The sequence below is a fragment of the Saccopteryx leptura genome, chromosome 6 (genome assembly GCF_036850995.1).
Source record: "Saccopteryx leptura isolate mSacLep1 chromosome 6, mSacLep1_pri_phased_curated, whole genome shotgun sequence".
NCBI classification, from domain to species: Eukaryota; Metazoa; Chordata; class Mammalia; order Chiroptera; family Emballonuridae; genus Saccopteryx; species Saccopteryx leptura.
Window position 1 is genome coordinate 144,245,220 of NC_089508.1, and position 27,018 is coordinate 144,272,237.

General features: G+C 39.0%; 1 protein-coding gene across 12 annotated transcripts in view; it reads left to right on the plus strand.

The window, feature by feature from the left end:
• Window positions 1–27,018, plus strand: part of NRCAM (neuronal cell adhesion molecule) — a 410,223-nt gene that overhangs the window by 178,823 nt on the left and 204,382 nt on the right. Inside the window, exons 1-2 of one of the 12 annotated variants that reach the window (XM_066344099.1) lie at window positions 1,279–1,412; window positions 8,789–8,893. The exons of 9 other annotated variants lie outside the window; for them this stretch is intronic. The gene's annotated coding sequence lies outside the window, so the exon portion shown is untranslated. Of the gene's footprint in view, window positions 1–1,278; window positions 1,413–8,788; window positions 8,894–27,018 lie in introns of those variants that run through there. 2 more of the 12 variants (XM_066344096.1, XM_066344100.1) reach the window with 2 other exon arrangements.

Here is a 27,018-nt window from a genome sequence, read left to right on the forward strand (position 1 = left end):
AGTTGAGTCATAGCTGGTGATTCTCTTGAAGTTTTTCCAGAGAAAATAATCATTAGAAATTCAAACAATAACAGGTAGCTTAAGGACTCATTGCAGCGTCAACAGTAAGGTTGTGCTACATACCTTCCATCGTTTTCTTTAGGTTTTCTTAACATGAAATGTGACCCTGATGTATTTCAGATTCTAATGAAAATACCTGTTCATTATTTATTATTTTTACTTTGCATACTATGTGTAAGGTTGGTGGATAATGGGGGATGGTCATGTGGGGAACCCAGACCCGCGAACTTTGGCTAGGACCGCCCACAACCAAGCGCGCCAAAAGAAGCTTCACAGGAACCATTTGGAAAAAAGCGACCATCTACCACCCAGTGGGATTTCACCATGTCATGTTAGCTCGACTTCCCTAGAGGGACCCTTTAAATATCTCCCACGTGGTTTAATCCGTGCAACTTCCCTGGCCTCCATCTGGCCTCCATCTTTCTTTCTTCGGGGCCAGGGAACATTGCCGGGCGGGATGCGCTCTGTACTCAATAAAGCCGTTTACTATTCCACACTTGGTGGCTTGAGCCCCGTTTCTTCCTTCTCGGTGGGGAAAAATATCTTACACTTATGTATCAATAAAATCTGAGTTACAAGAATAATAATAAGCAACATTTAAAAGTTTGTATAACTTGGATAGGTAAGTACTAGAGAAGCCTAAAAGAGGACTGAAATTGAGAAATAAATAGGAGAAAAGAGAGAAAGAAAAAGAATTATAGTATTTATTTTTACTAAGATCTCACATTAAATTAATTGAATTATATAGAGTTCTTAGGCTACCATGAAAGGAGAAAGGTAGAATTTATTCCTGTGAGTTATATGGATAGCAGGTAGACCTGTATGAAAATCGGTTCTGATGCTGAAATAAACAAGCCAAGCTCAAGCAGTTACTGTTTCATAAAGAAAGAATATTTAAACAGCAACCAGACAGAAATTCTAAAATGCTATTTAGAGTTAATACTAAGTTTAAAAAAAAGAAGAAATTATATGACACCTTTCACCCCATAGGTTAAAAAGCAGTTAAGTTTCTTAACATAATATTACCAAACCAGAACCTATGTGTATTTGCTAAATAATTTTGAGCAACCGAACAGATTTTTTCTTGCTTCTAAATGGATACTAGGAAATGTTTAACCTCCATTGTATTGCCACAAAGCCTGGCTGATCACCCTGGGAGTCCCCAGAGATCTAAGCAGCTTTGGATTGGCTGTCAGAGGACTTGAGCATTTTATTGCACATGGCCCTGCCACAGCAGGGTTCAGTCGCTAATGTTTTATCTGCAGAAATGTGCTGGGATGGGCACTTTGTTTAAGATTTTTCTTTTGCTACTGGAAGGAAACAGGAAGCAGTAAGATAACTTCACTTGTAAGGTAATATCTGTGCTTTTTTCTGTGCAGAGGAAAGTGGGCTGAATAATTTTGGTTTGCACTCTCAGGTATCATTTTAATGATTTGTTTAAAACTGAAGCCAAAATTAGAGGTGTATTTCAACTGTAACGGCTTGTCTGAAACATACGTTCTCTGTTCATTGGTTTGGCTTTATTTAGTGTGCTGATCTAGTTAGTAGAGTTTTTTTTTTTTCAATAAAAAATCAGTGTTTTTCACATAGCTTGTTGAATACTTAAAAGAGGGACATGGCAAAGCAATAACGGATTTAGTTCAAGTATTTTACTTGTAAAATGTTTAAATGTTAAAATGTTTAAAATAGTATAAAGAAAAATAAATGCTAGTAGGTTTAGATTTGCTATAAAGGTACAGCAACAGGGTGTGTTCACATGTAATTTCAATGTATTTTGTCATTCTGTGTATAGATATTTGTTCTTAGTGATTTCATGGGCCATTTTTTATATTGCCTGAAAACAATTTTCCAGTCAGATCTTATTCTTTCTTATCTGCTGCATTTCTATTTGTTATGTTTTTTATATTATGGTAGTGCAGTACTTTTCTGCACAAGGTGTGATTTAAGCTTTACCCACTCGTCTTTTTTATTAAAAAGAGGATTCTATTGTAATTCTTTCTGCACTAGATTGAGAGTTTCCCCCAGGTTTTCTGTATTAGTCCTTCTGTATCACAAGAGGATGAGAAAAAGATTAGGGACATATTTCTTTTTAATACCATAATTGGATCTGTTAGAGATAGTTTATGAAATACCTTTAAAGATCACCTGTAAGATTATATTCCATGTGTCAGTTTTTTGAAGCTCATGAAATGAAACAGGTTGTGATTATAATAATGCAACAAAGTTTTGCACCCTTGAAAACACCCCCAGAAACATCCATTATCGGCCTTTGTACAGGTGGACACGAGCAAGTGAGTTGGAAGACTCTCTGCTGTTTTCCTGGGGCAGTTGTCTGTTCACATTTTCCATTGACAGTAGTGAAATGGCATTAGAATTGCCATACGTTTGTATACTGCTTTTCAGTTTGCATTGTCTAGTTTGATCCTCCTAACTACTTTCTTCAGAAAGGGCAGGTCTCATTATTCTCATTTTTAGGATGAGAAAAGTGAGATTGAGGAAATTGGGTGCTGCACCCCAAGTTATTCAGCGAGAACATGCACAGCTGAATTCTGTCTCAGACTTTCGGGCCAGTGCTCTTTCCAAAACACCATGTTGGCTCCCTGTGCTGGATGTTTGCTTTTAAGATCAGACTATTTGAACTAAGCCCTTTAATAGTAAAGCTCTGGCAACAGCTGTTAGGTGGATTAAAAAAAAAAAAATCAAAGCCCTTGGTTGGAAAGTGGAGTAATCAAGAGAGTGAGAGGAAAGGGAGAAAGACACTAAAACAAGTGAGTGATGTTTAAAGTGCTGTGGGACAAGGGCACTGTGGGCCATGAGGTTCATGCCTCCTTCCTTTTCTCGCCATCTAAACAAGTCTCCTGCCCTCTGGGGCTTCTTTCCCTTGTCTGTCGTTTCTTTTGAGAAATTTGCCATGGTTCGTCACCACAGGCCACTGGTAATTACAAATAGGACTCCAGGGCACATTTCCCAAACTTCATATTATGGTTCGTTTCCAGAGACTAAGCTATCAAATCTATAAATCTTCCCTGTATGTGACATATGGCCTAGGTCTCTTGTTTACCTGAATTACATTGAGAATCCCATTTATTTCAAATTGCATTTACTTGCCAGCTCTGCCTTCTTTTCATTCTGAATTTCCTTACGCTTTAAGTAACTGTGCTCTTATGCTTCAATTCTAATACTTTGTCAGCCCACTTCTCTCTGGCTTTCCTGACTGTACTCTGGTTTCCAGGGCTTCATTTTTCTCAGGAAATCTCATTATGGATACTAAATTGTATTATAGCCTTGCCCAGAAATTCAAATGAAAACTGAAATGCTTTTCAAGCCGTGGCCCCAGTTGAAATTCTTGCCACCATGTCGTTAGTGTAAAGTTTTTTAGTCTCCAGTGTCCAGATTATTAAGAGGTCCTTCAGCTACAGTGGTCTGTGGTACTGACCAGACCTGTTAATCCTGTAATGTGTGAGATCTTCGAGCCTTGGAAAGTAGACGAGTAATTAGATATATCTTTTTGTATTACCTTTGTCCCATCAACCACATTATGCAATTATGTGGTTAACTAATTTTAAATGTACATTTGTTTTGCTATTAAAAATTATTAGAATAATTTAAAATGGCCCATAATTCATATCATTCATATACCTCTGGGTGATAATTAGAAAAATTCTAGTGATTTAAAGTTAAGGATAATACATTCAGCTATGAAATGACATGTAAACTTCTTCCTCTCAAGTCCTCCCTGAAGATAAAAATGCTGTTATCAATTTCTTATGTATCTTTCCAGAAATCTTTCTATGCATGTGCTAACCAAAATTGATCTCTTAAAGATAGCATTCAAAGTTAAGATTACTACCTGATCACTTTGTGGATTTTATTTATTCATTCTGTAGATATTTATTGATCTTCTCTCTGTGTTCTAGGCACTGGGAGTAGTGCATGAGCAAAAGCAGACAAAACTCTCTGTACTTAGGAAGACAACAAACTAAGTCAATAAAATGTGTAAATATTTTAGATGGTACTTAGTGCTAAGGAGAAAAGTAAGGCAGAGAAAAGGGATAAGAGTTGGTTGCAGGTTGCTGCTTTGGACAAGGCCAGCCACGGACGGCACCAAGACAGTGAGTGGCCTGAGGAAGTCCCTGAAGCAGGTGCAGGAACAGGCAATGCAGATAGTTGGAGGAACTAGGGCCCAAGTATGGACCCCAAGCTCAGGAAGAAACATTTTCTTTTAAATGTCAAAAGGTATTTTTTTTTTTTTGGTAAGTCAGCCAAAATGAAGAAAAAGCTGAGAATTTATTTAAATAAATAATCCATTAAGAAATCCCATATATCATTTTATTTATAGGATAGAAATTCTCATTCATACATATTCTTCAAAAAGTGAGACCCAGATAAAAAGTAAGAGTACACCCATGTGCCTAGAGAAGACAGCACTGAAACCCAGGCCTGTCTAGTGGCCAGTTCTTCCTTCACCACTGGTCCTGCAGTTGCTAAGGTCTTTTCTTTGGGGTTGGCTGTAAAGACTAATGTAACCAGACTAATGTGAGTTTCCTCCTTCTTGCACAAGGGCCATTTCCAGACTTTTCTTTGGGCAGCAGCCATGGCCACTACCCTTCTTGAGTACAGGAACTGTGCTGGGTGTAGCTGCCTCTCTTTGGCTTCTTGGCAATCAGGGCTCAGGACTTAGGCTTACCTGGTACACGTTGTCTAATTAGAGTGGTGCCTGCTAAAGATTTTTTTTTAAGTATTAATTTTATAAGCACAGGCGTTAAAAGGCAATGAGCATTTGTTTGGTTTATATGGATATACAAGCATAGAAAAACAGGATAATACTTTGCTTCAAAAAATATTCTTGTTTATTCCTAGTAGGACTTCATTAAGTCAGAATGCAAGTGGGTTTATAGAGGGTACTGAAAACCAGAGCTACTGGCCTCACCCACACTCCCGTACCCAACCCAATCACTCCTCACCCACACCCCACGTCGGACAGAGGCTCTCGCTCCACAGTCACCCATACTGTAATGTGTTGCCTGTTGGAGAGTGTTCTTACTGAGAACCTGTGCTTTTGGAGAGCAGTGTTGAAAACAAGACAACAGACCCAGACTGGAGTCACTTGTGCTAAGACTTAAATTATAGTTTCAGTTCTCCCAAAAATAGAATCTTAAACTAGTCTCAGGAATCACCTGATCATCAGTAGTTAGGTGATCTGTCTCATAGACCCCTGTAATCCTCTAAAAGAAAGTAACCTTTCTGATAACCAACCCACTTTCTTGCCTGTTATAACTTCCTTGTTTCCATTCCCTTCTGCATATGAAGAAAAAGTCTTTCATTTTGCACAGCTCCTTGGATTTTCTTTCTGTCTGCTCATTAGATGCTGTCTGATTCAAATAGACCTTTCCTCAATGTCTTAAAATTTTACAATATGCCTCAGTTTATCTTTTAACAGTAGTTTACTTGCTGATTAGACTACATTCAAATGTGGTGTGTTGTTTGTTTTTTTGTGTGTGACAGAGACTGAGAGAGACAGAGAGAGGGACAGACAGACAGGAAGGGAGAGAGATGAGAAGCATCAATTCTTTGTTGTAGCACCTTAGTTTCTCAGTGATTGCTTTCTCATATGTGCCTTGAGAAAGCAGTGCTACAGCAGACCAAGTGACCCCTTGCTCAAGCCAGTGACCTTGGGCTCGAGCTGGTAAGCCCTGCTCAAACTGGCGACCTCGGGGTCTTGAACCTTGGTCCTCAGCATCCCAGTTTGACGCTCTATCCACTGCGCCACCGCCTGGTCAGGCTAAATGTGGCGTGTTTTGATACTTTCTAAAATGGTCTGATCGGATGCAAAGTATTATTATTGACAGGGAGGGAATATAAGGGAAGGCTTTAAAGAAAAAAATACTTTTGTGTGTGTGTATGTGTGACAAAGACAGAGAGAGACAGTGAGAGGGACAGATAGGAACAGACAGGAAGAGAGAGAGATGAGAAGCATCAATTCTTCGTCATGGCACCTTAGTTGTTCATTGATTGCTTTCCCATATGTGCCTTGACCAGGGGGCTGCAGCAAAGCGAGTGACCCTCAAGCCAGCAACTTTGGGCTCAAGCCTATGGCCTCAGGGTTTTGAACCTGGGTCCTCTGCATCCTAGCCCGATGCTCTATCCAGTGCGCCACTGCCTGGGCAGGCAAAAAAATACTTTCCGGCCCTGGCCAATTGGCTCAGTGGTAGAGCGTCGGCCTGGCGTGCAGAAGTCCCGGGTTCGATTACCGTCCAGGGCACATAGGAGAAGCGCCCATCTGCTTCTCCACCCCTCCCCCTCTCCTTCCTCTCTGTCTCTCTCTTCCCCTCCCGCAGCCAAGGCTCCATTGGAGCAAAGATGGCCCGGGTGGGCACTGGGGATGGCTCCTTGGCCTCTGCCCCAGGCGCTAGAGTGGCTCTGGTCGCGGCAGAGCGACGCCCCAGAGGGGCAGAGCATCGCCCCCTGGTGGGCAGAACGTCACCCCCTGGTGGGCGTGCCGGGTGGATCCCAGTTGGGTGCATGCGGGAGTCTGTCTGACTGTCTCTCCCCGTTTCTAGCTTCAGAAAAATACAAAAAAAAAAAAAACAAGGAAAAAAAAAAAAACTTTCCTAGCCTGACCAGGCAGTGGCGCAGTGGATAGAGCGTTGGACTGGGATGCAGAGGACCCAGGTTCAAGACCCCGAGGTCGCCAGCTTGAGCACGGGCTCATCTGGTTTGAGCAAAAGCCCACCAGCTTGAACCCAAGGTCGCTGGCTCCAGCAGGGGTTACTCGGTCTGCTGAAGGCCCGCGGAAGAGGCACATATGAGAAAGCAATCAATGAACAACTAAGGTGTTGCAACACGCAATAAAAAACTAATAATTGATGCTTCTCATCTCTCTCTCTGTTCCTGTCTGTCTGTCCCTGTCTATCCCTCTCTCTGACTCACTCTCTATCTCTGTAAAAAATTAATTAATTAAAAAAAAAAAACTTTCCTAGACGTAGTTCAAATAAGAAACCTCAGCTAGGTAAGGAAGAAGGATATGATTAATAATGAAAAGTTGTGAAAATCTTCCCTTGTGACACTCTCACTGGGTCCAGCCACTAATAGCTGCCTTGGACTATTTTAATAGCCTTCCACGTGGCCTTCCTGTCTCAATGTTGCTCCCCTTCAGCCTATTCTCAATACAGCTGTTCCAGTGTTCATGTCACTCCCTGCTCAGAACCTCTCAAGGGCTTCTCAGTTCACTCAGCGTGAAAGCCAGAAGCCTTACATGATGTGCCAGCCTGGGTCGTCTGGTGCCTCATTCCATCTCTGCCTGCATCTCCTGCTTCTCTCCCCTTGCTCACTCCTTTTAACCACCCTGTTTTCAAGCATGCAAACTCCTCCCTCAGAGCCTTTGCATTTGCCTGGAACCTTCACCTTTCCTGCAAAGCCCTTTCCCAATGGCTCTCACACTCTGGTCCCTCAGATCCTGACTTATACCGTGCCTCCTCAAGGAGGTGTCATCCTGACCACCGTGTCTAAGATTGTGATTCTTCCCCAACTTTGTACTCGCATCCTCTCGCCACACTTTATTTTTTCATTCTAGCATATTACCCTTATTTACTTCTTCGTTTTACTTATTGTATGTTTTCTCCCACTAGAATATAAGCTGTGGGGGAGCAGGGACGCACTACTGTCTCCAGCACCTAGGACAGTGCCTGGTGCCTACTAGGCACTCTATAGTGACTGTCACATGAATGAATGAATCATGGGGAAGAGAACTTGCATTCTTTAAAAGTATTGAAAGTCTTGGGATCACATAATAAAACCAACTTAAAATGAAAGCAGTACAGTGCCGACACAACCCTGTTCACTGACAGGCATGTTTCCTGGGCGGGCCAGGCAGCTGGTTCAGAAAGACAAGCCTGGCCTTCTCCAATGTCATGCTCTAATGCAGGTTGTGCTGCAGTAGCAATGAGACTAATGAGGGAAAAAAAGGTGGTGGAAATTGCAAATGCTTTTTTTGCTTCCAAAGCAAAAAAATTGATAGGAAATAAATTAACAAAAAAATCTGTGTTGCTGAAAATACAAACTTCATTTATACTCTGATCTGTGCAGATATTCAAGCTCAGTGATCCCAGGTCAGAGGACTCTTATATTTGTACAGACCTTGCTCTGTTAATCACCTCTGACTAACTCTCTGAATTCCTTTTTATGATGGTGGCATTCTGATGAGAATGAAACCAAGCTCTTGTAACACCAGCAACATGTATAGAGCATTTAGCCAATTCCTAAAGGAATGGTCCCAGAGACCTTAAGAGATCAGGATTATTAACCCCATCTTGTACTCAGAGAGGAAGTCATTTACTTCATGTCACCTGGTAAGCTATTGAATTCACAATTTAACTTCTTTATTTAGAAATATCATAATTGCTAATTTAATACATGTCATGTTGCATTACAGATGACCTCTTTTTAAATGGAAAGCTTTATATTTGGATTTAACTTTGGTTAGTGACCTGGAACTATTAGTATTCCAGATTTCTCTAAGACCAGGGTTTCAGGTTCTCAAGTTGGAAGACTGATGTAGAGAACTGAGATTTTGAGAATCCTAAAGCCATTTTGGTGTGGACCAGGATTAGTCTACTCTGCTCAGGTACTGCTATGGAGACGTCTGTAATGGTAGGCTTAGGTGTGATTGGGGGTCCTCCCAAGCTATAACTTAAATCCTGTTTGATTTTTTTTTGCTCTTACTTTTTAGGTAAATGGAGTTCCCCTTGATTGAAAAAAGTCAATGTAACTAAAATGGAAAGTCAGTGCTTGCATAGATAACCGAGAAACGGTGCCAGTGCCAATCAGTGTTCTGGTAAGCAAAGGATATACATTGCTGATGCTGCATCAGAGTTGTATTTGGAGCTCATTTTCTTTTGTTTCTGTTGCGGTTCAGTTCTTTTTCCTTCCAGCACAAGATTATGAAAAGACCTCAAATTCAGTTCAGTGAACATGGCAACTAATCAGGAAGTTGTGAGGGAAAATAAAAGTGAGGGACTACTTGGGAGTTTGTGTCTGTAGCAAGAGAGACTGGAAAACTAGAGCATCTGAAGAGAAGTTGGAAGTGAAAGTGACTCTCCAACTTTGCATACCGATAGTACTGTCTAGCCTATATCCAAAGGTTTGAGAGTTTTTCAAACCTCTCTCATTTCATCTTTATAGTGAAATTTGTTTAGTTCAAACAACAGCAAAATTTCCAACCAAATGATATTTTTAATTTTTAAAAATATTTTTCTACCTCTTCCTATTATGGGAAATGCATTCATTCTCCTTTACTATTCCTAAATCTTATTTACTGCATTTTTATCCCTTTCTTTAAAGTCTGACTTATTATTTATAATATTTGCTAGGAATATAAACTACAGTTTTAATAATATTAGGTGATTTAGTTGCGTCTTTAAAACTTTGCTTTAAAAATCAGAAGAGTTCTGCATATGAAATTTAAAAACAGTTTGTATCCAAGTATATTGTTGGTCAGACCAAAGTATAAATTGATAGAACAATAAAATTGCTAAGTTTTAAATCAAATCAGATTAAACTTTACAGTTAACATCTTTGGTAAGGCTAAAGCTCAATAAGTGATGATAGTAGAGGCCTCTGTAAGCGAGCTATAATCCCAGGACCTGTGAAGTCCAGTGCCTGTGCTAGTGTGTACTACAGTGTAGCTCAGGGGTCCCCAAACTTTTTACACAGGGGGCCAGTTCACTGTCCCTCAGACCATTGGAGGGCCGGACTATAAAAAAACTATGAACAAATCCCTATGCACACTGCACATATCTTATTTTAGAGTAAAAAAACAAAACAGGAACAAATACAATATTTAAAATAAAGAACAAGTAAATTTAAATCAACAAACTGACCAATATTTCAATGGGAACTATGCTCCTCTCACTGACCACCAATGAAAGAGGTGCCCTTCCAGAAGTGTGGCGGGGGCTGGATAAATGGCCTCAGGGGGCCACATGTGGCCCGAGGGCCGAGGGACCCCTGGTGTAGCTAATGCACCCTGGGAGCACTCTTCTGGCTGTATACATTGCTTCTCAAGGTAATTTACACAGAACAACAAATTGACAGATCAGAATTGTACAAATGACAATTGTTGTGAGAAGGGGAATTATTCAAATTATATGGGTTAAGTCTATAAAACATTTCTGACTTTGAGAGATAAACTGTAATCTATTGTTCAGAGGTCAGATCAGCCCAAGACAGAATTAATAGTTTGCTCTTTCTTGCCCTTATTTTTAACCAAAATTTAAAATATAGAAATATCTGTCAGATATTTATTGAATTTTTAAATCTGCCTCAATTAGTGAGCATGTGACTAACCGGATTCTATACAAAAGGTAGAGTATTCTTATTGCCTTATATATCTGCTCTGTGCACACATTAGGCCATTCTGAGCTTTTATCTGTTCAACGGTAAATATTAGCATTGATACCATATTTTAAAGAAAGAAATACTATCTGTGCGTTGATTATTTGTTCAAGTTCTTAAATATTAATCAAATTGGTGCAACATTTAACTAAATGTCCCATTGTCACCTTATGTTAATGAAAAATGCCTAAGTAATCATATTTTGTGATGCTTAATACACTTTATTTTTTGATCAAATAATTTCATCGTTTGTCCCTCCGTCCTCATGGAAGTATTCACTTTAAACAGTATTTATCAAGTGTAAGCAACTTAATTTAATAGACTAGCATTTTCAAGCAACTCATTTTAAATCAAATTTCGCTTCATTAGTAGATTAAATAATAGAATCTTAAGAGAGTCTATGTTTTGATAAATGCTAAAGAATTAAAAATTGGAGTGATGTTTATAATTTCTTATTTGATCATAATTCTTTGATATGTTAAACACTATCTTTGATCTGAAAGCTTCAAAGAGTTTCGCCTATTTTTATAATTGTATAGGAATTCACTTACAGTTCTTGCCCTCATTTTCATTGGGCATTTTAAAATTGTTAGAGCATCAAAGTAAGTATTCTTTTCTTTTTTTTTTTTTAATAATTTTATTTTTAATGGGGCAACATCAATAAATCAGGATACATATATTCAAAGATAACAAGTCCAGGTTCTTGTCGTTCACTTATGTTGCATACCCATCACCCAAAGTCAGATTGTCCTCTGTCACCTTCTATCTAGTTTTCTTTGTGCCCCTCCCCCTCCCCCATTCCCTCTCCCTCTCCCCCCTCCCCCCCGTAACCACCACACTCTTATCAATATCTCTTAGTTTCACTTTTATGTCCCACCTACGTATGGAATAATGCAGTTCCTGGTTTTTTATGATTTACTTATTTCACTTCGTATAATGTTATCAAGATCCCACCATTTTGCTGTACATGATCCGATGTCATCATTTCTTATGGCTGAGTAGTATTCCATAGTGTATATGTGCCACATCTTCTTTATCCAATCTTCTATTGACGGGCTTTTTGGTTGTTTCCATGTCCTGGCCACTGTGAACAATGCTGCAATGAACATGGGGCTGCATGTGTCTTTATGTATCAATGTTTCTGAGTTTTTGGGGTATATACCCAGTAGAGGGATTGCTGGGTCATAAGGTAATTCTATTTTCAGTTTTTTGAGGAACCACCATACTTTCTTCCATAATGGTTGTACTACTTTACATTCCCACCAACAGTGTATGAGGGTTCCTTTTTCTCCACAGCCTCTCCAACATTTGCTATTACCTGTCTTGTTAATAATAGCTAATCTAACAGGTGTGAGGTGGTATCTCATTGCAGTTTTGATTTGCATTTCTCTAATAGCTAGTGAAGATGAGCATCTTTTCATATATCTGTTGGCGATTTGTATTTCTTCCTGGGAGAAGTGTCTGTTCATGTCCTCTTCCCATTTTTTTATTGGATTGTTTGTTTGTTTGTTATTGAGTTTTATGACTTCTTTGTATATTTTGGATAGTAGGCCCTTATCTGAGCTGTTGTTTGAAAATATCATTTCCCATTTGGTTGGCTGTCTGTCTATTTTGTTATCAGTTTCTCCTGCTGAGCAAAAACTTCTTAGTCTGATGTAGTCCCATTCATTAATTTTTGCCTTCACTTCTCTTGCCTTTGGAGTCAAATTCGTAAAATGCTCTTTAAAACCCAGGTCCATGAGTTGAGTACCTATGTCTTCTTCTATGTACTTAATTGTTTCAGGTCTTATGTTTAGATCTTTGATCCATTTTGAGTTAATTTTAGTACAGGGGGACAGACTGTAGTCCAGTTTCATTCTTTTGCATGTGGCTTTCCAGTTTTCCCAGCACCATTTATTGAAGAGGCTTTCTTTTCTCCATTGTGTGTTGTTGGCCCCTTTATCAAAAATTATTTGACTATGTGGTTTTATTTCTGGGTTTTCTATTCTGTTCCATTGGTCTGAGTGTATATTTTTCTGCCAATACCATGCTGTTTTGATTGTCGTGGCCCTATAATATAGTTTGAAGTCAGGTACTGTAATGCCCCCAGCTTCATTCTTTTTCTTTAGGATTGCTTTGGCTATTCGAGGTTTTTTATAGTTCCATATAAATCTGATGATTTTTTGCTCCATTTCTTTAAAAAATGTCATTGGAATTTTGATGGGAATTGCATTAAATTTGTATATTGCTTTGGGTAATATGGCCATCTTGATTATATTTATTCTTCCTAACCAAAGGCAAGGAATATTCTTCCATCTCATTATATATTTTTTGATTTTCCTTAACAATGGTTCATAGTTTTCATTATATAAGTCCTTTACATTCTTTGTTATGTTTATTCCTAAGTATTTTTGTTGTTGTTGTTGCAATCGTGAAGGGGATTATTCTTTTGAGTTCATTCTCAATTGTTTCATTGTTGGCATATAGAAAGGCTATTGACTTCTGTATGTTAATTTTGTATCCTGCGACCTTACTGTATTGGCTTATTGTTTCTAGTAGTCTTTTTGTGGATTCTTTGGGGTTTTCAATGTATAGGATCATATCATCTGCAAAAAGTGATACCTTTACTTCTTCTTTTCCGATATGGATGCCTTTTATTTCTTTGTCTTGTCTGATTGCTCTGGCTAGAACCTCTAGTACCACATTAAATAAGAGTGGAGAGAGTGGACAACCCTGTCTTGTTCCTGATTTAAGGGGGAAAGCCTTTAGTTTTGTGCCATTTAATATGATGTTAGCTGATGGTTTATCATATATGGCCTTTATCATGTTGAGATATTTTCCTTCTATACCCATTTTGTTGAGAGTCTTAAACATAAAATTGTGTTGTATTTTATCGAAAGCCTTTTCTGCGTCTATTGATAAGATCATGTGATTTTTGTTCTTTGTTTGGTTGATATGGTGTATTACGTTAACCGTTTTACATATGTTGAAATTCTGGGATGAATTTCACTTGATCATGATGAATTATTTTTTTAATATGTTGTTGTATTCGATTTGCCAGTATTTTGTTTAGTATTTTAGCATCTGTATTCATTAGAGATATTGGTCTGTAGTTTTCTTTTTTTGTGCCATCCTTGCCTGGTTTTGGTATGAGGGTTATGTTGGCCTCATAAAATGTGTTTGGTAGTATTACTTCTTCAATTTTTTGGAAGACTTTGAGTAGAATGGGAACCAAGTCTTCTTTGAATGTTTGATAAAATTTTCTGGTATAGCCATCTGGGCCTGGACTTTTATTTTTGGGGAGGTTTTTAATGGTTTTTTCTATTTCTTCTCTACTAATAGGTCTGTTTAGGCTTTCTGCTTCTTCTTGACTCAGTCTAGGAAGGTTGTATTGTTCTAAGAATTTATCCGTTTCTTCTAGGTTGTTGAATTTAGTGGCATAAAGTTTTTCATAGTATTCTACAATAATTCTTTGTATATCTCCGGTGTCTGTGGTGATTTCTCCTCTTTCATTTTGGATTTTATGTATATGAGTTCTTTCTCTTTTTTCCTTGGTAAGTCTTGCCAAGGGTTTGTCAATTTTGTTGATCTTTTCAAAGAACCAGCTCCTTGTTCTATTAATTTTTTCTATAGTTTTTTTGTTCTCTATTTCATTTATTTCTGCTCTGATTTTTATTATCTCCTTTCTTCGGCTGGTTTTGGGTCGTCTTTGTTCTTCTTTTTCTAGTTCCTTAAGGTGTGAAGTTAAGTGGTTCACTTGGGCTCTCTCTTCTTTGTTCATATATGCTTGAAGTGATATGAACTTCCTTCTTATCACTGCTTTTGCTGCATCCCATAGATTCTGATATGTCGTATTGTCATTTTCATTAGTCTGTATATATCTTTTGATCTCTGCACTTATTTCTTCTTTGACCCATTCATTTTCTAAAAGTGTGTTGTTTAGTTTCCACATTTTTGTGGGATTTTTTTCCTCTTTTTTGCAGTTGAATTCTAGTTTCAAGGCTTTATGATCAGAAAATATGCTTGGTACAACTTCGATTTTTCTGAATTTGCTGATGTTGTTTTTGTGGCCCAACATATGGTCAATTCTTGAGAATGATCCATGTACACTGGAGAAAAATGTATACTCAGTCACTTTGGGATGAAATGTCCTGTAGATGTCTATCATATCCAGGTGCTCTAGTGTTTGGTTTAAGGCCACTATATCTTTGTTGATTCTCTGTTAGGATGACCGATCTAGAGCCGTCAGCAGTGTACTGAGGTCTCCAAGTATGATTGTATTTTTGTTAGTTTTTGTTTTAAGGTCAATAAGTAGCTGTCTTATATATTTTGTTGCTCCTTCGTTTGGTGCATATATATTAAGAATTGTTATGTCTTCTTGATACAGTGTCCCCTTAGCCATTATGAAATGGCCATTTTTGTCTCTGAGTACTTTTGCTGTCTTGTAGTCAGCATTATCAGATATGAGTATTGCTACGCCTGCTTTTTTTTGGATGTTATTTGCTTGGAGTATTGTTTTCCAGCCTTTCACTTTGAATTTGTTTTTATCCTTGTTACTTAGATGAGTTTCTTGTAGGCAGCATACAATTGGATTTTCTTTTTTAATCCATTCTGCTACTCTGCCTTTTTATTGGTGAGTTTAATCCATTTACATTTAGTGTAATTATTGACACTTGTGAGTTCCCTATTGCCATTTTATAGATTGCTTTCTGTTAGTTTTGTATCTTGTTTGATCCTTCTCTTTCGTTTTTCTATCTTTTGTTTTTATTTGGTTGTATTCCATACATCTTTCCTCTGTTGCTATCTTTTTCATCTCATGTGCTTCTGTGGTGGTTTTTTCAATGGTGGTTACTTTAAGTAATGAAAATGGTTCCTACCCTGTTCATTGTAGCGCACTATTTTGTGAGTACTTTTGCACTCCATTGTCCTTTGCTACTGTTAATCTCCATCCTCTCCTCCCCTTTCTTTTTGTTGTTGTCACAGTTTAAATTTGGTTTTATTGTGTTCTTTTTCGAGCTTTTACTTGTGGCTTTGTTTTTTTTTTTGTTCTTTGTATCTGATTGGAGAACCCCCTTTAGTAATTCCTGGAGTGGTGGTTTTCTGATGATTAATTCTCTCATCTTTTCTGTATCTGTGAATGTTTTTATTTCTCCTTCATATTTGAAGGATAGCTTTGATGGGTATAGTATTCGTGGCTGAAAGTTCCTCTCTTTCAGGACTTTAAATATTGGTGTCCACTCTCTTCTCGCTTGTAGAGTTTCTGCTGAGAAATCTGATGATAATCTAATTGGCCTTCCTTTATATGTTGTATTCTTTTTTTCCCTGGCTGCCTTGAGAATTTTTTCTTTGCCGTTGGTTTGTGCCAATTTCATTATGATATGCCTTGGAGTAGGTTTGTTGGGGTTAAGAAAACTCAGAGTTCTGTTTGCTTCTTGAATTTGAGGCTTTAGTTCTTTCCACAGGCTTGGGAAGTTCTCATCTATTATTTGTTTGAGTATGTTCCATTCCATTTTCTCTCTCTTCTCCCTCTGATATACCTATTATTCTTATGTTATTCTTTTTGATGGAGTCAGATAATTCTTGTAGGGCTATCTCATTTTTTTTTTTTTGAGTCTGTTTCTTCTTCTCCCTGTTGTACCTCAAGTTGCTTGTCTTCTATTTCACTAATCCTCTCTTCTATCTGACCTGTTCTATTAGCTAAGCTTGTTACCTCATTTTTCAGCTCGTGAATTGTGTTTTTCATCTCTGTTTGATTTGTTTTTATAGTTTCAATTTCCTTGGAAATATATTCTTTGTGTTCGTCGAGTTGTTTTCTGAGCTCCCTAAATTGCCTTTCTGTGTTTTCTTGTATATCTTGGAGGATTTTTAGGATTTCTATATTTAATTCTCTGTCATTTAGCTCCGAGGTTTCCAATATATTAAATTTTTTCTCCATAGATTTTTCCTCATCTATCTGTGTTACCTCTCTTTCTTTTGTATCCATGATATTCGATTTTCTCTTCCTTAATGGCATGTGAGGGTGGCTTTGTTGATAGTACTAATGAGATTTAATAAAGAATAAAAAGTTAAAAAACTAAAAAAATCGAAAAGAGTTGTTTTTTTTTAAAAAAAATTAACAATGAAGAAAAATAAAATAAAATCAAAAATTTTTTAAAAAAAGGAAAATATTCCCCCCGTCCTTTTTTCCTCTCCTCTCCTCTCCCCTCTTTCTTGAGACTAAGTAGAACAAACAATGCCTGTAATCGGGGGCCTGAATTGGGGAGAAGTATTAAAGAGGCAAAAAAAAAGGGGGTATGGATCCACAAATAGCAAATAAGAAAAAAATTCGGGTCAAGAATAAAATGATTTGCTTTTAGGTGTTGGTTGACTAAGAGTTTTGATGAAAGGAATAAGAGGGAAACAGGAAAATGGGGGGACAAATTAAAAAATTACTATTGTATTTAGTGGAACAAGAACTAGATAAAATGGAGAGCCAGGGATGGGAGCACTGCTAGTGTGTTAAAAAGGTGAAGTAAAAACCCCCCAAAATGCCACAAACATAAGTTTGAGTCCCAGATAAGATATTGTTCGTTATTGAGGTTTGAATGAGAAGAGACGTAAAGGAGAAAGGAAGAAACTAATATAGAGGGAGAAAAGAAAGAGAGAGAGAGAGAAAAAAAAGAGGGAAGCACTAAAAGAAGAAAAAAGAAAAACGAGGAGAGAGAGAGAGAGAGTTAAGGGTTTTGGAGTGCAACCCTCATAGAGAGAAAGGAAGAGGAAAGAAAAGATAATGGGAGATGTAACACTTATGGGTAGTGTAGTTCAAGGAGAGGAGAGAGTGAGACTGGCAGAGAGTTAAACGACCAAATTGGAGGAGGAAAAAAAAATATCAAGAATGAAGATAAGAGAAAGAAACGAACAAATATAATAAAATGGGATAGGTTATAAAGTCTGCGGATTATTCTTGATTTTGAGAGGTTATCTTCTTGCTTTTTTTTTTTCTCTCCCTCTTCCTGGTCGGTGACTCTGTACCCCGGGTTCTGCCCCTTTGGCACACTCAGGTAGAGGTTTGCAGTTGATAAGTCTATGGCGATGTCATGTATTGTGCTTTAGTCTCGTTGACAGTCGAGGCTCATTAGCATTTATAGGCTGCGCCAGTGAGAGAGTCCGTGTTCCTGGAGCCTTTCTCCTAGTCTTTCCTTCCTCAATTAGTAGCCTGTTTATCCAGCTATGGGGTTGCTGCTGCCTCTGCCTGGATAGTAAGAGGCTCAAAGAACTGGCAACTCCCCACTCTATTCCCACTCAGCACAGGGCTCTGGGTAAGGCTCAGTCAGTCAGAGCTGCTAGCATAATCAGGCGGGGCTTCCGCCCACTCAAAGACCTCTGGCTCTGCCACTCTGTGGGATAACACGGGCGCGCACTGCCGAGGCACTTGGAGGAATCTCTGGCCCACTATCTGCGCACACAGACCAGGATATCAGGCCAGCAGTCTCACACTCTGAGTGAAACCCCCACCTGCACGGAAAAGTTCCAGCATTGGTAATGGCTCTCACTCCATCCCCGTGCGCGTCTTTTTCAAGGCGCTGGGGTGGCCCGAGATTCCGCTTTTGGCCCACACAAAGGCCCCTGACTCTGCTCCTCTGTGGGATAACACGGGCGCGCACTGCCGAGGCACTCAGAGGAATCTCTCGCTCACTATTTGCGCACGAAAACCAGGATATCAGGCCGGCCGCCTCACCTTCTGAGTGAAACCCCCACCTGCACGGAAGAGGTCCAGCGTTGGAATTAGTTCTCACTCCCTACCCGTGCGCGGCTTTCCCAGGGCGTTGGGGTGGTCCGGAGATTCCGCTTTTGGCCCACACAGAGGTCTCTGACTCTGCCCCTCTGTGGGATAACACAGGTGCCCACTCCTGAGGTGCTCGGAGGAATCTCTTGCCCACTCTCCGTGCGCGCCGACCAGGATATCAGGCCAGCTGCCTCACACTCTGAGTGAAACCCCTCCCGCACGGAAAAGTTCCAGCATTGGAATTGGCTCTCGCTCCCTCCCCGTGCGCGGCTTTCCCAGGGCACTGGGGCGGCCTGAGATTCTGTTTTCAGCCTACACAAAGGCTCTGACTCTGCTCCTCTGTGGGACAACACGGGCACCCACTCCTGGGGCTTTGGAAGGAATCTCTCACCTGCTATCTGCGCGCGCCAACCAGGATTTCGGGGAAATGGCTGCCCCACTTGTCTTTCTTTGTCTGGGTTTGGCGCGAGTCTTAGCTTGTGTTGCCCGGGTTGTCACAGGAACAGTTTTTCCTCGGCTTGGATCTCCATGCCACAGCCTGGTTCAACAGTTTGTACCGCGGCCTGGATCTATTCACCCCCTTTGCCCGCCTTAGTTTCTATATTCTCAGTTCCCAGGGAAAGCCGCCCTGTTTAGGTTAGTGAGGAAGGCGGAGCATTTCTTACTCCCTATTTCCTTCGGGGTTTGATAATATATTTAGCCAATTTTTCGCTCGACCATACCTTCGGGTGTATTGCGAAACATCTGGAGGCTCCAAGGATAGGTTTTTCTGTTTATGGTTGAAGATCTTGTTGAGTTTTGGGGGAGATTTATCGGTATCGCTTCCTACTGCACCATTACTCTGACGTCATCCAAGTATTCTTTTCTTTTTTTTTTTTTTTGTATTTTTCTGAAGCTGGAAATGGGAAGACAGTCAGACAGACTCCCACATGCGCCCGACCAGGATCCACCCGGCACGCCCACCAGGGGCGACGCTCTGCCCACCAGGGGGTGATGCTCTGCCCCTCCGGGGCATCGCTCTGCCGCGACCAGAGCCACTCTAGTGCCTGGGGCAGAGGCCAAGGAGCCATCCCCAGTGCCCACCCGAGCCATCTTTGCTCCAATGGAGCCTTGGCTGCGGGAGGGGAAGAGAGGGACAGAGAGGAAGGAGGGGGGGTGGAGAAGCAAATGGGCACTTCTCCTGTGTGACCTGGCCGGGAATCAAACTCGGGTCCCCTGCTCGCCAGGCCGACGCTCTACTGCTGAGCCAACCGGCCAGGGTCCAAGTGTTCTTTTCTATCAAATGATTTTTCTCCCACCCTCCCCGACCCCAGCCTCTGCACAGTATATCGGTGGCTTCCATTGCCCTTAGGATAAAGACTAGAAGTCCACAGAGCTCTGTGGGCCAGGCCTCCACCTGCTTCTTCAGCCTCGTTGGGACTTCTCTTCTTTCTCCTCTGCTTGCTCAGGCCATACTCGCCCTTTCCAACCCCGTTCATCAGCTCTCAGCGCAGTCATCAGTCCCTTTAGGAAGACTGACCTGCTTGACTAAGTCAGTTCACATCACCACACATTCTGAGAGCTCCGCACATCTCTCTTTTGATGACTTTTCAAAGTTGATATTTTCCTATGGTTATTTGGTCAGTCTCTCTCTCCTGCAGTAGACTATAAGCTTTACGAGGGCCAGGAAGGGTCTGGTTTGCTGAGGTTCTCATTGTTAGTTCTCAGCATTGTTTTGCTTGTGCCCAGCATAGAGACTGGCAAATGATAGACATTTTATAAATATTTGTTGAGTGAATGAGGGATTAAATAAATAAAACAATGCCATATGAGGGCAGGATTATTTTTTTATTCTGTTCACTACTGTATCTTCAGGGCCTAGAACAGTGCCTGGGCCATGAGAGTTGCTCATTAAATATGTATATATGTTGAATGAATTCATCTTTTTCTGACTTTTCAAAACCATAGAAAGTATTGATGGGATAATGTAGAATGTAACTTGAATTTTTTTGCTTGCAAACATCCTATTATATTCATTAACTCACAGAGTTAGAAGGGATCAATAGCCATGTTTCTTTTTTTTATTGTGGTAAAATATATTTAACAAAAAATTTACCATTTTAACCACTAAGTATAGAGTTCAGTGGTATTAAGTATATTCTCCAGAACTCTGTCATCATCCTAGACTGAAAGTGCCCATTTAGCAGTCACTCCCCATATAGCCATGTGGTTTCATACAATGTGTTTTATTTGCTTTAGGATCTTTTCTTCCCAGCACTTCCCAGGAGTTCAATACATAAAATGTGTGAATGTGCTTTTGCTTCTTGAATAGAGTTGGGTGCCTCTCCTTCCTGTTTTATTCTGTACCTTGGTTGGTGGTAACATTATCTGGAGACTTGGTTCCAAGTCAGGGTAGCCAGGAGAGGGTGGGGAATCTGGAGCCACACTGCAGTACAATTGCCCACCCAGCTATAAGATCTCCTCTACCCAATTCAAACCCTGAAGTAATCTTTGTTTCTTCCTTCTCCTCATCACCAGCCCCTACACACACACACACACACACACACGCACACACACACACACACACACACACACACACACACTGATACACATTCACAGTCACTCTTCTAAGACTTGGAGCTGCTTAAGGGTTGGGCTTGTGTCTTACTTGTCTAGATTCCCAGAACTCTGTACTGTTTGTTGTCAGAGTATGTTTTCCACCTTTCCCAAAACTTTTACTTTCTTCTAGGTAGGAAATTGACAGTCTCACAAAGTGGTATATCTCACTTTATTTTATCTTATTTTTCCATTGATTTGAGAGAAAGAGAGAGAGAGAGAGAGATAATAGATGGGGAGAGAGAGAGAGAAAGAGAGAGAGAAAAGCATCAACTCGTTCCACTTATGAAGTTAGTTCCATTTATTTGTGCACTTTCTGATTGCTTCTCAGATGTGCCCTGACCAGACATCAAACCCATGTCCTCAGTGTATTGGGATGATGCTCCATTAAGCCACGCAGCCAGGGTCTGTTTCACAGTTTAACCATCATTTCCCTAGAGCCATTCTTCACCGTGCTCATGGTGTGTCCCATGACCACCTGCATCAGAACCCACTGGGGCTGCCTATTAGGAGGGTGGATTTCCAGGCCCTGCCTGGACCTACTGAATCAGATTCTCTCAAAAACTTTTAGTCTTCTCCATGTTCTAGGTACAGTGTTGTTTTGTATAGTATCACATAAATCTTTTCTATTAGTTTGGTTTATATTTACTGAAGTTGAAAAATAGTTTCTCACTAGTTGCTATAAAAATTCTTAGGACTTTCATATATTTACTGGTAATTTAGCCTCCTTTAAACTTTTTCTTCCCTGGGAGAAGTATACAGTTACTTTAATTGTCTTTAATAGGACTTATTTAATATCCTTTCATCACTTTTTCTCTCCTGCTTTGAATACACTAATATTTTAAAGGTAAATCTGTTTCTTTTAGATTATAAACCCAGAAAAAGAATGAATGGAGAATAAATTCAATTAAGCTTTCTATTATGGTCATGACACTCTGACTCTACTAGGTAGGGTAGAGCTAGCCAGCATAACAAATCCCCAAATTGTAAAAACTTCACTTGATTAGATCCTACACGTGTGACAGTCCAGTGCTTATGATGTAGATCATGTGGGTGAAGGGAAAGGTCTGTGCTCATCACCCTTCAGGGACCTATGCTGACAGAGGCCATGCCATGTGCCTTCCAGTCACACTGAGCATTGACATCTAGCCCACATTGGAGAGATAAGAGGGGTGGGAAAGGCCCACTTGCTTCTTAAACATCTGGGCAAAGAAGTGATACATATTTGTTCTCTTTTTTAAATTTATTTATGATTTTAATTTGTGTTTACAAAGATTCAAGTGTCCCACCAAATATATCTCCCCCCATCACCTTATTCCCCTCAGCCCCCCCATGCCCCCTCTTCCCAACACCTTCCCCCCTTCCCTCCAGGATTTTCTGTCCTGTTCTCTATAATGCTGTTATGTATATACAATTTCATTCATCTCTTTCCCTTCTCTGATCCCCTCTTCTCTTCTCCTTTCCTCTGACGCTTTCCCTCTGGTCCCTTTGATTCCGCCTCTGCCTCTGTTCCATTGCTCAGTTCACATTATCCGTTGGATTCCTCAAATGAGTGAGGTCATGTGATATTTTTCTTTCTCTGCCTGGCTTATTTCACTTAGCATGATTGATTCTAGGTCCTTCCATGTTGTTATGAAAGGTAAGATTTCCTTCTTCCTCATGGCCACGTAGTATTCCATTGTGTATATGTACCACTGCTTTTTAATCCACTCGTCCATTCATGGACACTTGGGCTGTTTCCAAATCTTGGCTATTGTAAACAATGCTGCAATAAACATGGGGTGCATTTCATCTTTTGAATCAGTGATTTCATAGGATATATTTCTAAAAGTGGGATAGCTGGGTCAAAGGGCAGTTCCATTTTTAATTTTTTGAGGAATCTTCATACTGTTTTCCACAGTGGCTGCACCAGTCTGCATTCCCACCAGCAGTCTGGTGCAGCCACTGTGGAAAACAGTATGCAGGAGGGTTCCCTTTTCTCCACACCATCTCTAGCACTTATTATGTGCTGTTTTGTTAATATACGCCATTCTGATAGGTGAGAGGTGATCTCTCATTGTGGTTTTAATTTGCATTTCTCTAATGATTAGTGATGTTGAACAATTTTTCATCTGCCTATTGGCCATCTGTATGTCCTCTTTGGAGAAGTGTCTATTCATTTCTTTTGCCCATTTTTTGATTAGATTATCTTCCTGGTGTTGAGTTTTACAAGTTCTTTATAAATTTTGGTTATTAACCTTTATCAGATGTATTGGCAAATATATGCTCCCATTTTGTGGGTTGTCTTTTTATTCTGTTCTTATAGTTTTTAGCTGTGCAAAAAGCTTTTTAGTTTGATAAAGTCCCATTTGTTTATCCTGTCCTTTATTTCCCTTACCCGTGGAGATAAATCAGCAAAAATATTGCTACGAGAGATATCGGAGAGTTCACTGCCTATGTTTCTTTTAAGATGTTTATGGTTTCATACCTTATATTTAAGTCCTTTATCCATTTTCAGTTTATTTTTGTGAATGGGGTAAGCTAGTGATCCAGTTTCAATTTTTTGCAAATATCTGTCCAATTTTCCCAACCCCACTTATTAAAGAGACTGTCTTTACTCTAGTGTATGCTCTTACCTCCTTTGTCAAATATCAATTGCCCATATAGGTGTGGGTTTATTTCTGGGTTCTTTATTCTATTCCATTGATCTGTATGCCTGTTCTTATGCCAGTACCAGGCTGTTTTGAGTACAATGGCCTTGTAGTATAACTTGATATCAGGAAGTGTGATACCACCCACTTTATTCTTCTTTTTCAGGATTGCTGAGGCTATTTGTGTTCTTTTTTGATTCCATATAAATTTTTGGAATATTTGTTCTATATCTTTGAAATATGTCATTGGTATTTTAATAGGAATCGCACTGAATTTATAGATTGCTTTGGATAATATAGACATTTTAATGATGTTTATATTTCCTGTCCATGAACATGGTATATGCTTCCAATTCTTTGTATCTTCTTTGATTTACTTTATCAATGTTTTATAATTTTTTGAGTACAAGTCTTTAACCTCTTCAGTTAAATTTACTCCTAGGAACTTTATTTTTTTGTTGCAGTGGTGAAGGGGATTCTTTTCTTAATTTCTCTTTCAGAGAGTTCATTGTTGGTATATAAAAATGCCACTGATTTCTGAATATTGATTTTATATCCTACCACCTTGCTGAATTTATTTATCAGGTCCAGTAGTTTTTTGACTGAGACTTTAGGGTTTTCTATATACAATATCATATTATCTGCAAATAATGATAGTTTTACTTCTTCTTTTCCAATTTGAATGCCTTCCATCTCTTCTTGTCTGATTGCTGTGGCTAGGATTTCCAGAACTATGTTGAATAAGAGTGGTGAAAAGGGGCACCCCTGCCTTGTTCCTGATCTTAAATGGATTTCTTTTAATTTTTGCCCATTAATTATGATGTTGGCTGTGGGTTTGTCATAGATGGCCTTTATCATGTTTAAGTATGTTCCCTATATTCCCACTTTGCTGAGAGTTTTGATCATAAATAGGTGCTGGATTTTATCAAATGCTTTTTCTGCATCTATTGATGTTATCATGTGATTTTTATCCTTTTTTTGGTTTATGTGTTGAATCACATTGATTTGCAGATATTGTACCAGCCTTGTCTCCCTAGAATAAATTCCACCTGATCATGATGTATGATTTTTTTTTGTGTATTGCTGGATTCAGTTTGATAATATTTTGTTGAAAATTTTAGTATCTAAGTTCATCTGGGATATTGGTCTATAGTTTTCTTTCTTTGTAGTGTCTTTGCCTGGTTTTGGAATCAGTCTTATGCTCGCCTCATAAAAGGAATTTGGAAGTCTTCCCTCCTCTTGAATTTTTTGAAATAGATTAAGAAGGATAGGAGTTAGTTCTTCTTTAAATATTTGGTAAAATTTGCCTGTGAAGCCATCTGGCCAATGACTTTTGATTATTGGGAGTTTTTTTGAGAACTATTTCAATCTCATTTGATGAAATCAGTCTGTTCAGGTTTTCTGATTTTTATATATTGATTTATGAAAGATTATATGTTTCGAGGAATTTGTCCATTTTGCCTAGGTTGTCTAATTTTATGGCATACAGTTCTTCATAGTATTTTTTTACAGTCCTTTTTATTTCTGCTGTGTCAGTTGTTACTTCTTCTCTCTCATTTCTAATTTTATTTATTTGAGTCCTCTCTTTTTTTTCTTGGTGAGTCTGGTTAAAGATTCATCTATCTTGTTTACCTTTTCAAAGAACCAGTTCTTGGTTTCATTGATTCTCTGAATTGTTTTTTTAGCCTCTATGTCATTTATTTCCACTCTGATCTTTATTATTTCTTTCCTTCTACTTCCTCTGGGTTTTACTTGCTGTTCTTTTTTTAGTTCTTTTAAATGCAGGGTTAAATTTTTTATTTGATCTTTTTCTAGCTTCTTAAGATATGCCTATAATGCTATGAATTTCCCTCTCAGGACTGCTTTTGCTCTGTCCCATAAATTTTGAGTTGTTATATGTTTGTTTTTGTTTATTTCAAGGAAATTTTTTATTTCCTCCTTAATCTCATTGATAACCCATTTGTTATTCAATAACATGCTGTTTAGTTTCCAAGTGTTTGAGTGTTTTTCAGTTTTTCTATTGTAGTTGATTTCTAGTTTCATGCCATTGTGATCTGAGAAGATGCTTGATATGATTTCAATCTTCTTAAATTTGTTGAGACTCATTTTATGACATAACATGTGGTCTATCCGAGAGAATGTACCATGAGCACTTGAAAAGAATGTATATTCTGCTGCTTTAGGGTGAAAGGTTCTGAAGATATTTATTACATCCAGTTGATCTAGTCTGTCTGTTTTTTTTTGGGGTTTTTTTACAGAGCCAGAGAGAGTCAGAGAGGGAGATATATAGGGACAGACAGACAGGAACAGAGAGAGATGAGAAGCATCAATCGTTAGTTTTTCGTTGCGACACCTTAGTTGTCCATTGATTGCTTTCTCATATGTGCCTTGACTGTGGGGTGACAACAGACTGAGTAACCCCTTGCTCGAGCCAGTAATCTTGGGTCCAAGCTGGTGAGCTTTTGTTCAAACATGATAAGCCCACGCTCAAGCTGGCAAGACCTTAGGGTCTCGAACTGGGTCCTCCGCATCTCAGTCCATCGCTCTATTCACTGCACCACCACCTGGTCAGGCTGATCTAGTGTGTCTTTTAAGTCTGCTGTTTCTTTGTTAATTTTCTTTCTTGAGGATCTATTCAGTGATGTTAATGGGATATTAAAATTTCCTACTATTATAGTATTGCTGTTGATCTCACCCTTTATGCCCATCAAAATTTGCTTTATATATTCAGATGTTCCTATATTAGGTGCATACATATTTATAATGGTTATATTTTCCTGTTGGATTGCTCCCTTTATCCTTATTTAGTGACCTTCTTTATCCCTTACTATAGCCTTTGTTTTAAAGTCTATTTTGTCCGACATAAGTATTGCTACCCCAGCTTTGTTTTCATTATCATTTGCATGAAATAGTTTTTTCCATCTCTTTACTTTCAGTCTATGTGTATCTTTTGTTTTGAGGTGAGTCTCTTGTAGACAGCATATGTGGGTCCTGTTTTCTTATCCACGCAGCTACCCTATGTCTTTTGACTGGAGCATTTAATCCATTTACATTTAAGGTTATTATTGATATGTAGTTGTTTATTGCCATTTTATTTTTTAAATCTACATTCCTCTTTTACTAGATTTTCCCCCCTTTGCTCTCTTTAGAGCAGATCTTTTAACATTTCTTGTAGCATTGGTTTGGTTTTTATGAATTCCTTGAGTTTTTTTTTTCTGGGAAACTTTTTATTTCTCCTTCAATTTTAAACAATAGCCTTGCTTGATAGAGAAGTCTTGGTTTTATTCTCTTGTTTTGCATTACTTTGAATATTTCTTGCCATTCCCTTCTGGCGTCTAATGTTTCTGTCTAGTAGTCAGATGTCATCCTTATGGGGGCTCCTCTGTAGGTAATAGACTGCTTTTTTTTTTACAGCTTTTAGTATTCTTTCTTTATCTCTTAATTTTTGTATTTTAATTATGATGCATCTTGGTGTTGGCCTTTTTGGATTCTTCTTTAATGGAACTCTCTGTGCTTCTTGAACTTGTGTGACTTTTTCCTTCCTCAATTTAGGGAAGTTTTTAGCTATGATTTCTTTAATCAGATTCTCTATCCCTT